This window comes from Alosa pseudoharengus, unplaced genomic scaffold, assembly GCF_046254945.1.
Source record: "Alosa pseudoharengus isolate Yale_2024_CS ecotype anadromous, Long Island Sound unplaced genomic scaffold, YU_APseudo_1.1 YU_APseudo_1.1_scf_18, whole genome shotgun sequence".
NCBI classification, from domain to species: Eukaryota; Metazoa; Chordata; class Actinopteri; order Clupeiformes; family Clupeidae; genus Alosa; species Alosa pseudoharengus.
Window position 1 is genome coordinate 9,997,149 of NW_027468650.1, and position 14,727 is coordinate 10,011,875.

Genomic DNA, 14,727 nt, shown 5'->3' on the forward strand with positions numbered 1-14,727 from the left:
GCTGAGTGGGTTTGCGAGAGGTGGTCTGAAGCTATCTTGAGGGTGCTGCTGCAGCAGAGGGTGGGTAGACAGGGGGGGCTGGGGGTTGAGAAAGCCTGCATGGGGCCTGCAGGTGGTGATAAGAGGCTGGATCCTGCAGCACCTCAGCTCACAGTGGAGAAACAGAATGACATTGTAAATCTGTCTGACTACAGTAAGACGGACAATTGGATACCTGTATAGGACATACAGCTCTGGAAAAAATTATGAGACAACTGCAAATTTTTCTGATGTCATCCTACAGTTGCTGAGTGACATTCGAATTCGAGTTGACGGTCATATTTAAAATTGAGAGACCACTGCAAATTTGAATATGACCGCCAACTCATTCGAATGACACTCAGCAACGTAGGTTGACATCAGAAAAATGTGCAGTGGTCTCTTATTTTGTTTTCTAAAGCTGTAGACTGAAAGGTCTCTGGAGCTTGGAGGGGGGGGGGGGGGCGGGGGGCAACATTCCCAAACATCCCAATGGACAGTCCGCTCCTGCCTGTGTTCCTGAAGTCTATGGGTGCTTACAGAGGACAGTCCGCTCCTGCTGCCTGTGTTCCTGAAGTCTATGGGTGCTTACAGAGGAAAAGGTCAACCACTGTGCTCTGCAGGGTGGCGATAGATTTATTTGCTTGTTTACAGCATGTCAGAAGCGGAAGGCTTGACCTCTGGTCAGCACTGTGCAAACTGGGAAAAAAACTCATCCGTGGACTCGAACACCCACATTGACACGGAGCAACTAGCTTTGTCCAAGTACACCAAGAGGTGGGTCAAACATCATGGCATTCGATCAGGGCATATTGTGTCCGTGCAGCCTTGTGCTTGTACAAAATGATCAATAAATGGATTCCACTCTGAAGTTAATGGCATGTGTGCACTCACCAAAGCTGACTCCATTGCCACTTACTGACAAGAAATGGCTCCTGCCTTCCAGGGACATTTTTACAAACCCTTTCATGGGCCATCTTCAGGGCATTGCAGCGACACACAAAAGGGAGGATGCCTGGTGAGACAATTTGATGGAAATCATAACGAGTCCACATTTGGCTGCAGCTACTAGACTTACTTCTCACTGTCTGACAGTTTCTTTGGTCTTTCAGATGCAGAGACATGTGACAGGAGCAGTGTTCATTAACTACTGTGCAGCCTTTTGGGTCTTGCACTCACCCCTAGATCTCTCTTTCTCTCACTCTCTCACTCGCTCTCTCACTCTATTTCTTCGATTGACAGCTGCCCGCCCTTTCATTTAGTTTCTCAGGAGATTCTGGGGTAGATGTGCCTTCTAATCATAGAAGGACACACACACACACACACACACACACACACACACACACACACACACACACACACACACACAATATCACACACAGAAGGATAAGCACACTGTTGAAACTTGAGAACACACACCAAGACTTTCTTTTACTCGTTCTTTCTTTCTTTCTTTCTCTCTCTCTCTCTCTCTCTCTCTCTCTCTCTCTCTCTCTCTCTCTCTCTCTCTCTCTCCTACACACACACACACACACACACACACACACACACACTCACAGACTTTTGTGTCTCACATTCTCAACGGCCCCCACCCCTACCCCATACTCACCCTTCCCTTTCATCATCTTATGCTGTTTGCTCCATTGGCCAGCTGTTGTTGACTGCTTCCTCATCCTCCCAAAGGGCGTTGGACATAGGAGCCACATCTACACTCATTTGTATTCACACTGAATCCTGCTCTCCTAACAGCGCACATTTCAATTCCATTTGGAATTAACGTTCAGTCCTGTACGTGTTTATTCATATTTTCATAACCCTGCATGGCACTGGATGGCATTATGCACTCTCACCACATACTGGCATACAGAGGCATATATGATGAAAAGAACAGAACAAAAATAACAGACGGAGAGGGAGAGAAAGAGAGAGAGAGAGAGAAAACAAAACACAGGATGCAGAGGGAGCAAATACTCCAGGCTCATGCCCCCCATCTCTGTGTTGATATGGAAGAAAATAATGTGTGTGTCATCTGATATTTTGGTATTGTGTATGCGTATTTACTCAGAGGAAATTATTTTATATAAAAGGTAATACAAAAGAATATTCAAGGCATGGAAATGAGATCCCTAAATTGATTAATTCCTTGGTTGATGAAATGATTCAACACCAGAAAATATTTTTTTCCAGATGCAGCTCTCTAAGCCTTAGAGACAACTTTCGAGGGGATACTGTTATTTATACTAATTACATGCCCACCAAACCGCTATCTCTTCTTTTCCCTGCACTCAACTGTCAATTATCTGAAGTCTTTAAGGACTTAGCCATCCCTCTGTCAGAACATTCTCTCCAGTTTAGGAGCTTATTTATTAAATTCTCCACCTGAAGTTTTGTCAACCTATTAGAAGGACGACATCGTTTGAGAACCTTAACTTCCTGTGTCATAATGAAACATTTGGTTTAGACTCACTGTTATGAAAATCAAGACACTCACACTTTTTTTCATTGGTCTATTCTTGACCAGTGTGTACTTCAAACATCAACTGTGATCGATCCCATATTCTGTACAAGTCAATTACATCGAGGGTTATTGGCAACACTTAACAACAGATGATAAATGCCACTTCACAGCCATTACTGTACAACCACTTCACTCACAAGATGGTGTTCTGATGATCATTCGGCCTCTGCTCAATTCCAGCATTCATTAGGCATTCGCTGACTTCCTGTCTGAATGAACCCCTAAAAAAGCCAGGTTACATAGGTTCGTCAGCCTTTGTTGCTTCCGGAAAATAATCAAGTCATTCCCTTTTTTCTAAAATTAGGGAGAGAGAAAGAAAAAAAGAAAAAAAGAAAGAGAGGGAGAGAGAGAAAGTCGTTTTAATAGAACACATCCGGCTGCTTTCTCGTCGCTAACGGGCAGTCGCTGTCCATGGTGCTGAAATCATGTGCTTTGGCTTTCTATTCGACTCTCGCTTCGAATGACCTTCCTATAGTTCTCAGTGAGATGGGAGTTTGACCCTCTCAGAGACATCAACATCAGTAATCGATATGAAATGCAATCATCTACACACTTAAAAATGAAACTATATGTCCTTACATGTCTTCACCGTCCTCCATTTTCCCTTCCTAATGTTTCTGTCATCCCAATCTCAGACTTCAACTTTTTCTGATGAGTTACAAATCCAAGGCTTATTTCAAATGACGGTGGAATTGCAATTAGGATATGGATAGTCATTATTCAACAGCTTTCTGGCAGGAGAAGAGATGGAGCCTTCACTTCGGCTCAAACCACTTCATGCTAATCATATAGCTTAATCTAGCATGAATACATTATCACAACAGACACTAATTCCCCTTGGTAGAGTGACAGGCAGAGATACAATCTGATGGGTATTGTTCAACAGAGGCGGATATTCCTGTTCAGAAAGTAAAAGTTCTGCCAAGTATTTGATTCAACCATTTAGTCAACCAGCTCATCCTAATTACTACTAGGTAGATCAGATAATTAGTGATATCACCTGTGTTAAGTGCACAGGTAGAAAGAATATATGGCAGGACTTTTACTTTCTGGACCTGGGATGTCCGCCTCTGTTGTATATATACATATATAAAGTATCTATGTATCTATCTAACTTGCTCAGAGGCCCAAAAAACTGGGGCAGCCTGAGTCAAAGAAATGAAAGGTAAAACATAATGCTGAGTGCTACTTTTGTGTTCTCCCTGAGTGCTGGATCCATTCATCAGAATGCCACAGCGTGAGAGGCATGGTGGTGTGTACCATTTGTTACCTCTTCCTGCACCTAAGGGTGCTAGAAAATGAACGTGTCTCCTACTTTGCCATTTTTACTCTGTTCTACATCTGCTTCAGAAAGAAACTACTCTGCAGGCACTATATTGGACACCTGAATATTTTCCAGCTTCCGTTCCATAACTTTTTATTTTTTCCATCTCCACTAGCAGGTGTTGTCTAGGTACTTTAGAGACCACGTGTATTCCTGGTCAGCTAAAAATATGGCGTTCAGCATAACAGGGTTGCTACTGTACATTCTCACAATGGGTTCAGTCAGGTGGTGGCTAAAATGATAAAAGATGGAACATTGGGTGGGTAGATAGGTAGACACATCAGGGGACAATGGATAGGTGGACAGACAGTTTAAGCTACTTTGGTTCTGTACTTCCACAACATGAGACCCTACTGAAATAACGTATTTCTTCATCAATGTCACATGAAACATCATAGGCATTTACTGAAATGCAATTTAACTTTTTTGCAATAAACGTTTACAGTATCCATTCTTTTCTGTTGTTCATTCTCCAGTATTCTATTTCTTCTGTTTTCTATTTGCCCCCCCCCCCCCCACACACACACACACCATTTATGTGACTACTTGCGCAAACATGATTATCAACAATAATATAATTGCACTGACATTATTGTTTATTATTGCTATTCTCCATAATGTAGTCTTACCAACATTTTAAAACTGTTCACTGTTAATTTTAACCATTGTATTGTTTTTATTGTCAGTTTCTTTGGACAACAGCATCTGCCAAATCCCATAACCATAACAGTAACAAGAATAAATATGCTTCATTTAACATTAAATTTGAATCTCTGATATTATTTTGTATCTGCTAATGTGGACCCTGTTTGGAGAGTGTGTGTGGTTGTGTGTGTGTGTGTGTGTGTGTGTGTGTGTGTGTGTGTGTGTGTGTGTGTGTGAGTGGTTGTGTGTGCGTGTGTGTGTAGGGGGGTTGTTCATCTAAGCACGTCCGTCAGCTTTCCCATTAACCTCAGTTATGTGTGCATGGTGACAAGCTAAATCAACAGGGCTGCTGAGCCTGACTTTATCCAGTAATGATCTCATTATCTCACTCCATGCGGAAGAGCACAGCAGTGCAAGTCTAAGATTGGCAACTTACTTAGCAGGTCGCATGTTTCCTAAAAATATAAGCATTTACAAACTCTGATAAGTATACAACAGGGATGTAACTGTTTTGTGTGTAATGTTCTTCAGTTATTGTTTGCAATTACATTTCAGTGCATTTTACTTTTTGCAGGAATATCAATTCAAAGCACTTTATTTGTCCCCAAGGGGCAATTTAAAAGGGCGCATTACAGTAGCTTATTCAATGATTTAAGGGACAAGGGACACAATCAACAACATAACCAGAATACCAGGAATATAAGTTTTGCTTCATTAATTAAGGTTGTTATGAATTATGTGAGTCCTATCCTGTCCATGGGTATTACTTTACCCAAAGTTCATTCAGGGAATACAGAGAGACGGATATTTGTTTCAAATTTTAATTTGAACTATCCACCAAGTTTGTACCTTTATCTGATATATTTTGCTTTGCCACACAAAAGTAGCTCTTCAACAGTTTATTAAGAAACCAAGATATGCCATTTAAAAGCTGTTTGAACCACAGTTACTCATTACTGTATCATACATTGTGGAGTATTTAGAGTTTATAACACCTCTGTTCAGTATGATCACAAGTGGTAGTGCCAGCAAGAACCTGAATCAATGCTCCTTGTTTCCACATATTGTACATGCTCAAATAGTATCAGCCTTGGTATCCATTTTGATGTAGTCACCATCCGTGTTCCTCTTTCACTTGTGCACTGTAATTTTCAACTGATTCTTTTTTTCTGCACCACTGCTGGTCATTAGTCCAGATCATTTAAATCAGCTTTTACCAGTCAGCTTATGCAAGTTTCTTTTTCCAGTTAAATAGGTTGTAACCTGAGCATTCAGTTAAACATCTTTTTTTATTCACTTGAAAATGTATAGCAGTGAGACCAAATGGAAGCCTTTGTAACATTATTTTTGTCACTATTGTTGTTTTATCATGTAAAAAAATGTGGGTTTTGCTTGTCATTAAACTGTTATTCTTTATCAGAGAAAAACGACTGCAGGGGGTTGGTGTGTGATCATGAAATGTCTCTGTAATCCTAATTCATTGGCTTGTCACTGCAACACGGGCAAGTCCTGACGGCACCCTGCTTTCTGCTGTCTCCATGGTGCTCCCATCGGAAGGAAACAGGGAATTACTGAAGAGGCAGCTGAAGAGCAGGTTCTATAGCAAAACATGTTGAAGGATGTGAGGTCAGAAATGAATATTATTCTGTGCTTCAAGGTGAGAGGGGTCAGGCAGAGAGGGAAACCTGGACAGAGCCGGTGAGTTGAACATCGACAGGCTCAGCACGAGACCTTGAGCTGGCCTGTCTTCTGCCCCCAGCTAGAGCCCACACATCCTCCCTGCCCCCCCCCCACCCACCCATCTGTTTGTTAGCAGCAGTCAGGTGAAGTGCCAGCTGAATAGACTGCACTAGAACACGGCTGCAGGTCCACAGGGTCCTAAAGACCTGAGTCTAGGGTTGTGGAAAACATTCTTTCCCGTTTCTGGAAACCTACCTAAGGATTCTCCATCTGCCTTCAGTGGCATTCACTAATCACAATCTCTGAGTAGTGCTCAGACAAGCCCACAGCATCTGACAGGTCAAGTATAGCTATTGATATTTACATCAATATGTGTTGCCATGAATTAAGCAAGCCTGTCTGATATTGTAATATCTCAGTTAAGAAGAAAAAGTGAGTGTTTCACTTTAATCAACTGTTGCAGCTTTTCAGACACATGTACAACCCCAAATCAAAAAAAGTTGGGAATTTGTGTAAAATGCAAATAAAAACAGAATGTGATAATAAGTCTTGTACATTTAGCAGCAAAAAAGACATAACATCAAATGTTGAAAATGAAAATGTTGACTATTTCATGGAAAATATGTGATCATTTTGAATTTCATACCAGCAACATGTTTCAAAAGGGTTAGGACAGGGAATGTTTACCACTGTGCTGCTTCACCACCTTCATTTAAAAAAAATCTGTAAATGTTTAGGAACTGAGAAGACCAGTTGCTAGAGTTTTGAGAATGAAATGTTGGCCCATTCCTGCCCGATTTAGGATTTCAGTTGCTCAACAGTATGAGATATTCTTGATCATGTTGTTCATTCCATGATGCACCTATTTTGACATTTCTGGACTGCAGACAGGCCATTTTAGCACCTGGACTCTTCCTCATTGGAGAAATTCTGATTAAATATGTGCAAAATTCATTTTGCCATTGTTTTCCGTCAAGGTCTTCCCTAAAAAAAATAATTGCCTGGATGGCAGTATACAGTATGTTGCTCAAAACCTGTATACATCATTCAGAATTAATTGTGCCTTGCCAGATGTGCAAGATGCCCATGCTGTAGACACTAATGCATCTCCACACCGTCATAGATGTTGGGTTTCGAACTGAGCACTAAAATAAGTTGGATGTGTTGGATACTTGGATAGGCCCTCTCCTCTTTAGCCCAGATGATGATTTCCAAAAAGAATTGCACATTTTGATTGGTCTAACCACAAGACCTTTTTCCACGTTACCTCCATTAACACAGTCCATTTTAAACAAGCACAGGCCCAGATAAGACAGTCATGTCTAAATACAATTTTGGCTGTTGCATGGTAAAGTGTACACTAGCATTTCTGAATTGAGTATCAAACTGTACTCATAGATAATGGTTATCAGAGGATTTCCTGAGCGCATACAATGATTTTCTTTACAGAAACAGGTCTGGTTTTAATGCAGTGCCATCTGATGTCCAAAAGACCATAGCCATTCAATATTGTTTTTAAGCTCTATCCCAAGTTTGCAAAGATTTCTCTGGATTCTCTGAATATTTACTGTAGATGATGATCTCCCCAAATACTTCACAATTTCATGTTAAGAAACATTAAAATTACATTGTTTCATCATTCAACACAGGTTTACACAGAGTGATGAATACCTCTACATCTTTACTTCCAAGAGACTCTGCCTCTCTGGGATGCTCTTTATCATACCCAATCATTTTGCCAGTTACCCTAATTAGTGAAACATTCCTCCTTTTGTTTTCTTTTCATCATTACACAACTTTTCCAGCATTTTGGTTCTGCTGTCCCAACTTTTGAACTGAATTCAAAATGAACATATATTTTCCATGAAATAGTCACATTTGTCATTTTCAACATTTGATATGTTTTCTGTATCCTTTTGGCAACTAAATAGAGGTTTACGAGATTTGCAGATTGTTACATTCTGTTTTTATTTGCATTTTACACGTCCCAACAACGTCCCAACTTTTTCTGATTTGGGGTTGTAAACGACATAATTTGCCCATGGTGTAGGGACGCTCAATTTCAGCATTTTAATTTGAGCATTTCAGATCTCAATCTGTATGTCCCTCAAATTGAACTGCATAAAATAGAACATTTATTTATGCAGTTGTTTAAGTTGAGCATTTGGTGAGCTGTCAAAAACAATGCAATGCCTATGCAAACACATCCCATGTTGATGATTGTACCTCTATGATCATACACAGGACAAGTTCTCCACGTTTTATGCAGCCTTAATGAATACATCATTATTTACAGAAATGCCGAGCTACATAAGGCTGAGCTTTAGAAACTAGAGTTTAAAGTAATGAATAAAATATAAGATGATCAAATACAGAGGCAATTCAACCTGCAGTTTTAATATCTGGACAGGAACTAAGGGCTCAATTTGGCTCGCTGTCTTTGCCTTTTTTGATAAAGAGTTAACATTGCCTCCAGAGGTCATGGAGCTTACAAAACTCATCTACAGTATCCCGGCTGGGATGAAAATAGTTTAGGGGCAATTCTGCAAATGGTGGGGCAACCGTTCAAATTTAACTATACCGGTAATAACTATTTTCTGCAGAGGGTGTGAGGCAGCCGCTTACTGCTGCGTCCTGCTGCTAGCCAAAGCGGTTTTATAAATGAATCCAGCACTTTTGGTCTCCCAGGTAATTTTTAGCAAGGATGCAAATGAATCAATCACTAGTAGTCATTATCAACAGAGCATGTTTCTATTGAGGATGTGTGTGTTTTGAGTTGTGTGTGTGTCATTGTCTGTTCTCTCTCTCTCTCTTTCTCTCTCTCTCTTTCCCTCTCTATCTCTCTCTGTCTCTCTAAGTCCCTCTTTCTCTCATTAAGCTGTGACACCAGGTTGTCAGTCTATAACACCCAACTGTACTGTTGTGTTAATGTATTGTTTACAATCCGCCCCAATACGAAAATAGACAAACTCAATTTTGCGCTTTGTTGTGAACTCAGTATGCTTTACAAAAGATAGCTGAATGGCCTCTGAGTCAGACATGATCAACTGTCAACTAACGCTGTGCAACAGTTCTAAGCAATAAAGGATTCTGACAAGTCTGTTAACATTATCACTTTGTTTGAGTGTTGCTGACATTGCCAAAGATAGTTGGCTGCAGTCTTTGCTCTGTGTTCAAGCACAACTCTCTGGACCAGGCAGAGGCGATATAAGCAGGGATGGATTACTGCACGGGCCTACCGGGCCCAGGCCCAGGGGCCCAAGGGGTCAGGGGGCCCTGAAGCCCAAGCCTTTGCATGGAATCATTGCCTCAATATCAACAAATCAGGATGTAGGCTATGAATCTGATTGAATTTAGTATTGGCCATCCCCAAAATGCACCAGAATAGAGGAAAATCACATCAAACAAATTAAACATTTTCTTTTCCCCAACCCCCCCCCCACATATACGACAATTAGTGGGGGGCCCTTAATACATCTGGGCCCAGGGGCCCGAAAGTTCATAATCCGCCCATGGATATAAGGCAACGCTTCATCATTGCTACTTTGATATTGGTTTGGCCTATGCACACAAATGCAAACGCACATACACACACACATACACACATACACACACACATGCATACACACATATACACACACACACACACACACACACACACACGCACACACACACACACACACACACACACGCACACACACACACATTCACACCTCACAAAACACATACAGACTCACATGCACACACACATGCAAACATACACACACACACACACACACACACACACACACACACATACTGTACACACACACACACACACACACACACCACACGCACAAACATCATCACTCTCTGATTCCCTGTCTCTCAGCTTTTTTCCTGCTGGAGTATCGAGCTGTGACTAAGTGTGGTCAGGGGTAGTTATGAGCGCTCCCCACAGTGAACCAGCACCCGGGAGGTGTTTGTTTGTTCTTCTCAGCCACTGGACCGCCTGGCGTTCTCTGCTCCTCTCAAAGCTTTCATCTCTCAGTTTCTCTGAGAGAAACATCAGGAACATGGTTGACAAATGAACAAGCTCACACAACTTGAGTTTGACACAGGAGGATAAATACAGTTACACATTTGAACACTGAAATCTCCATCAAGGACCTGTGATTCAGTTTCCCATGGGCTAATCATAAGCTCTTGTACCTACTGTATGTAACATACTATATCATTGTATGCTGTGTTTCACTGTTCTGTACTATGTATACATATATTTTACAACAAATTGAAATAACTGAAAAAATCAAAGGATTTACAATTTGTCATTTCCATGTAGTGGATAATAAAACAGTCATTATTTTCCTTTAGCCTATTTATGATATGTGCCAAACATTTAGTGCTGAAGTAGGTGTTGATGATACAGGACTATTCTTGGGCTCACAGTGTCATCTGGACTGGCTGGAATAGATGCATCTGCTGTTGTCCTTACTGTTTACATACGGTCATATGGAAGCCTCACCCGCCTAAACAAATCAGGAATCAGAATCAAACCACTATGACAGCAGGATGGTGCTTATGAATAACAGATGACCTCTAATACACACAGACACATCCACAAGTGCTCTCTCTTTCTCTATCGCTCTCTCTCTCTCTCTCTCTCTCTCTCTCTCTTTCTGCCAACTCAAACTGTCCAGACACTCTAAATTTAGCCATTTATCAGTCAGGCAAATGGGGCCAAAAAAGCATACCAAGATGAAGTAAAGATGTGTCTGCCATTGACCCAGATGTATCTTTTAAATATACAAAAGATTCAAAGATCTTCTTGTGAAAGATGCAGGGCTTTTCAAAAAAAGTTTCCCAGCTATAAGCTCCAGAACGCTGGCTTTGGTGACTCCTGTGCTCCAAAGTGAACTAGATGGATGAAAATAGGTTTGTCTGTAGAGGTCTGTAAGAAAAAACAATAATAAACAGAATAAATGAAAAGCAAATTCAAAAGAAAGAGTCACCACGGTGACGAGCAACAAACAATCTCCATGAGAAGCGGGCGGAGAAGATGACATGCTGCTTTTCATGTGCTCTGGCCAATGGCCGCTGTTTGATGCCATTGATTGCGGAGCAATTACAAGTCTTGAGTGAAAGCAGAGCATAGGAGGACCTCTTGGAGTGTATCAGTGATAATAAGCATGGCAGCAAGGTTGGGAGCCTGTATGTGTGCATGTGTGTGTGTGTGTGTTAAAGAGAAAGAGAGAGAGAAAAGGCGAAAGTGTGTGTGTGCGTGTGTGTATCTGTGTGTGGCTGTGTGTCTCATCACATTTGCATCCAGGTTATTGTTTTGTAAGTCAGATCACTGAGGCCAGCGTCTACTGGAAGTGTGAAAGGCCCGCCAGAGCACCTTCTGTCCTCCTGTTTATGTTGCTGAATGTAGATGTCTGTAAGTCTGGATAACACATACACATGCAAGCACATACACACACATAGTTACACACAATGATATACTCTCTCTCTCCCTCTCTCTTTCACACACACACACACACACACACACACACACACACACAGGCGCACACACACACACACACACACACACACTCACTGACACACACTCAAACACACTCAGGGGTACACACAATATGGTGTTTGCATAGACAGACCAGTCACCTCAGGAGAGCCTCCTGTCTTGTATAAACAGATCCGGCTGCAGCACCTCCGCGGCTGTCAAAAATAACTCCATCACACTGACTGCCTCAACATCCTCCCGCAGAGTGTGGGCTCAGATTATCTCACTCTTTTCTCTCTCTCTCTCTCTCTTCATCTCTCTTTCCCTCTCCCTCTCTCTCTCTGTCTGTAAGATACTTTGCAAAAGCTCATTTCTGTCTCATGTTTGTCTCCCCATTACTGCTGTTCGACACTGGTGATCTGTGTGTGCAATGAGCCTCAGCATCAGCTGTAGCTCCGTCTAGACAGACAAAGCCATGACAACATGTGTCACACTCATAACAGAGAGAGAGAGAGATTGGAGACGCAGCTCCATTACGGACTGTCCAACTTCTCTTTGGTCTGGAGCCATTTTACACAGACACATCTGCTGCCTGCACACTGTGATTAACTGTAATCAGGAGCGACGTCGGGTGAAGCGCTTAATCACCAGGCAACACGGCAAGCCACGGCATGTCCTGCTGGGCACAAAGAGGGAGAGCGCGGCTGTGTGTGTGTGTGTGTGTGTGGTGGTGGTGGGGGGGGGGGGGGTCACCTGTGTAGATGTGGAAGACAAAAGAATGAAAGTGTGTGAGCTCAATGGATAATGATGGAGATGGGGGAAGGTGCTGTGGAGGTAGATCAAAAGGGCCAAATCGCTGCACCTGCTAGCTGCTGCTGACGCTGATGCTACTGAAGCCACAGTGCACCCCTCTTTCATTCGCGTTCTCTTTCTCTCTCCTTTTCTCTCTCTCCTTTTTGCAGTCTGTGATCCCCCCCTCATTGTCCTTCTTTTCTCTTCCTGATCTTCTTCCGCCACTCACATTTTTGTTGGATTTGTTCTCCGTGGAGCATCGCGTGTCACACGCCTTCGGTACTACAACATGCATAAATTCATGAAAAAATCTTCTAACACTGTAGTGCATTTTGCCCTCAAAAAAAAATGAAGAGACTAGCACATACTTTCACGCACAGAAAAAAAAATGGTTGGTTCCTGTCCTTCACTGAAGTGACTATTGCACTTTTCCTTTTCTGGGCAAAAGGCAGAATGCACTGCATTCTGTAGATGGAAACGTCTGTTACAGTCTGTGCTTCTTAGTTCTATCTAAACTGAGAATCTCTGATGCGCTCATCACCTCACCTCATCTTATTTTAAATAATTTGATCATGGTACATACCCCTTCATTTACCTACTCAAAATATCCTCCATTAATTTTTCAATTATTACTTTACCCACTTACACCATTGCTAATAATTGTCGAGTTGATTGAAAAGCCCATTCATCGTTATTGTGCTTCATTGTATTAACGAGCCCTAATTGGTTTAATCTCTTCCTTTTCTTTTTTCACGCACCTATGTTCATTAGGCTGGACTAGTTGTTAAATACAATCAAGATAGTAATTTTAATAGTTCATTTATTAATGATTTTGTATAGAGAGGAAAAGCCTGGGTTGTCTGTGGAAATCATCTGGGAATACTCAAATTAATCAAATGCAATTTTAATGAATGACAATATCTCTGTCTTCTACTTATCTATTAATATTCAATTTTCTAAACCTCTTCTATCATCCCTTGTGGCAATTTACATATCAATGTAACTACAATAATGAAAGTAAATTAAAAAACTTTGACCACATGGTACATGTTTATCCTGTCAGTTTGTGAGGCAGCTTAACCTTGAGGGTTGGGGGGGGGGGGGGGGGGGGGTTCATACACAACACACACACATACACATACACACACACACAGACAAACACAAATGCCTGTTAGCTTGCAGCAACACTGCTAAGACCATGGGTCTGAGTCTGTCAGATTAATTGAATGTGACTCACTGTTCAGGAGCACTCACAGAGCACAGAGACATTGAAAATTCATTTTTAAAGAGTGCTTTTATACACCTGGCCTCCGAAACCGCAGTTATCCTTTACGTGGGAGGAGAAGAAGAAAGACTCCATTTGTTAAAGCGTGGAAAAACACTCCTACATGGCAGTATCTGATTGAAAAAAAAAAAATGTGGTTCAGTTCTTTCACACAGAACTGTGTGCCATATTTCTCTGCTGAAGTAGAAGAGAGTAAGACCCCTTGAGGTGGTAAATCACAGTTTTTCCGTTATGATTGTATAGAATGTGCCTACATTCCTCACAAGCAGTAAACCTACTGTACTCAGTGGGTTGTTTAGCCACTCATTTAGGACATCTATGAGCATCTATCTGTGTGTTATGTCTGTCAACATGACAATACGTCTGTCCATATGCCCCCTCTCGTCATATGCCTCCAAAGCAGCACTGTGCACACCACCTTTCTGAGACCATCCGTGCCACTTTAGGCTTTTGAGTTGCTTGAGGGAGGTTGATATGGATATGATGAAACAAACCAACTGCTACTCCAACCCCTTCTCCTATTGTCTTTGAGCACTGCAGATCTCATAAGGGCTGCAATTATGGCATAAGGGAACTTTTTGCCATAATTGCCTGCAATTATGCCATGGCTCAAACAATTAGCATTTCTGTTGTGTGGCGCTCTCTGCGTGGGCCTTGCTACCTTGGCAAATGCTTTTTGTCTATTCTGGGTCATCTCTGCTCCGCTCTTTCCAGCCATAAACATAGGACCATAAACAGAGCGATTAGCTCAAACCAGAATCATGATAACAGCAGGCAGTTAAAAAACATCCTGTGCACATTTAGGAAAACATGGCAGAGCTGACTACAGTGCTGTACGTGGCATTCTTAAATGTTGATCCTCCTCATTAGAGCGCTTTTGATGCAGTGTTGCACTGCATAAGTGTGTTTGGGTGGGTGTGAGTCAATGTTTGGGTATGGGTTTATTTTTATGTGGCATGGCATAGGGGTTTACATTTGTGTTCGAC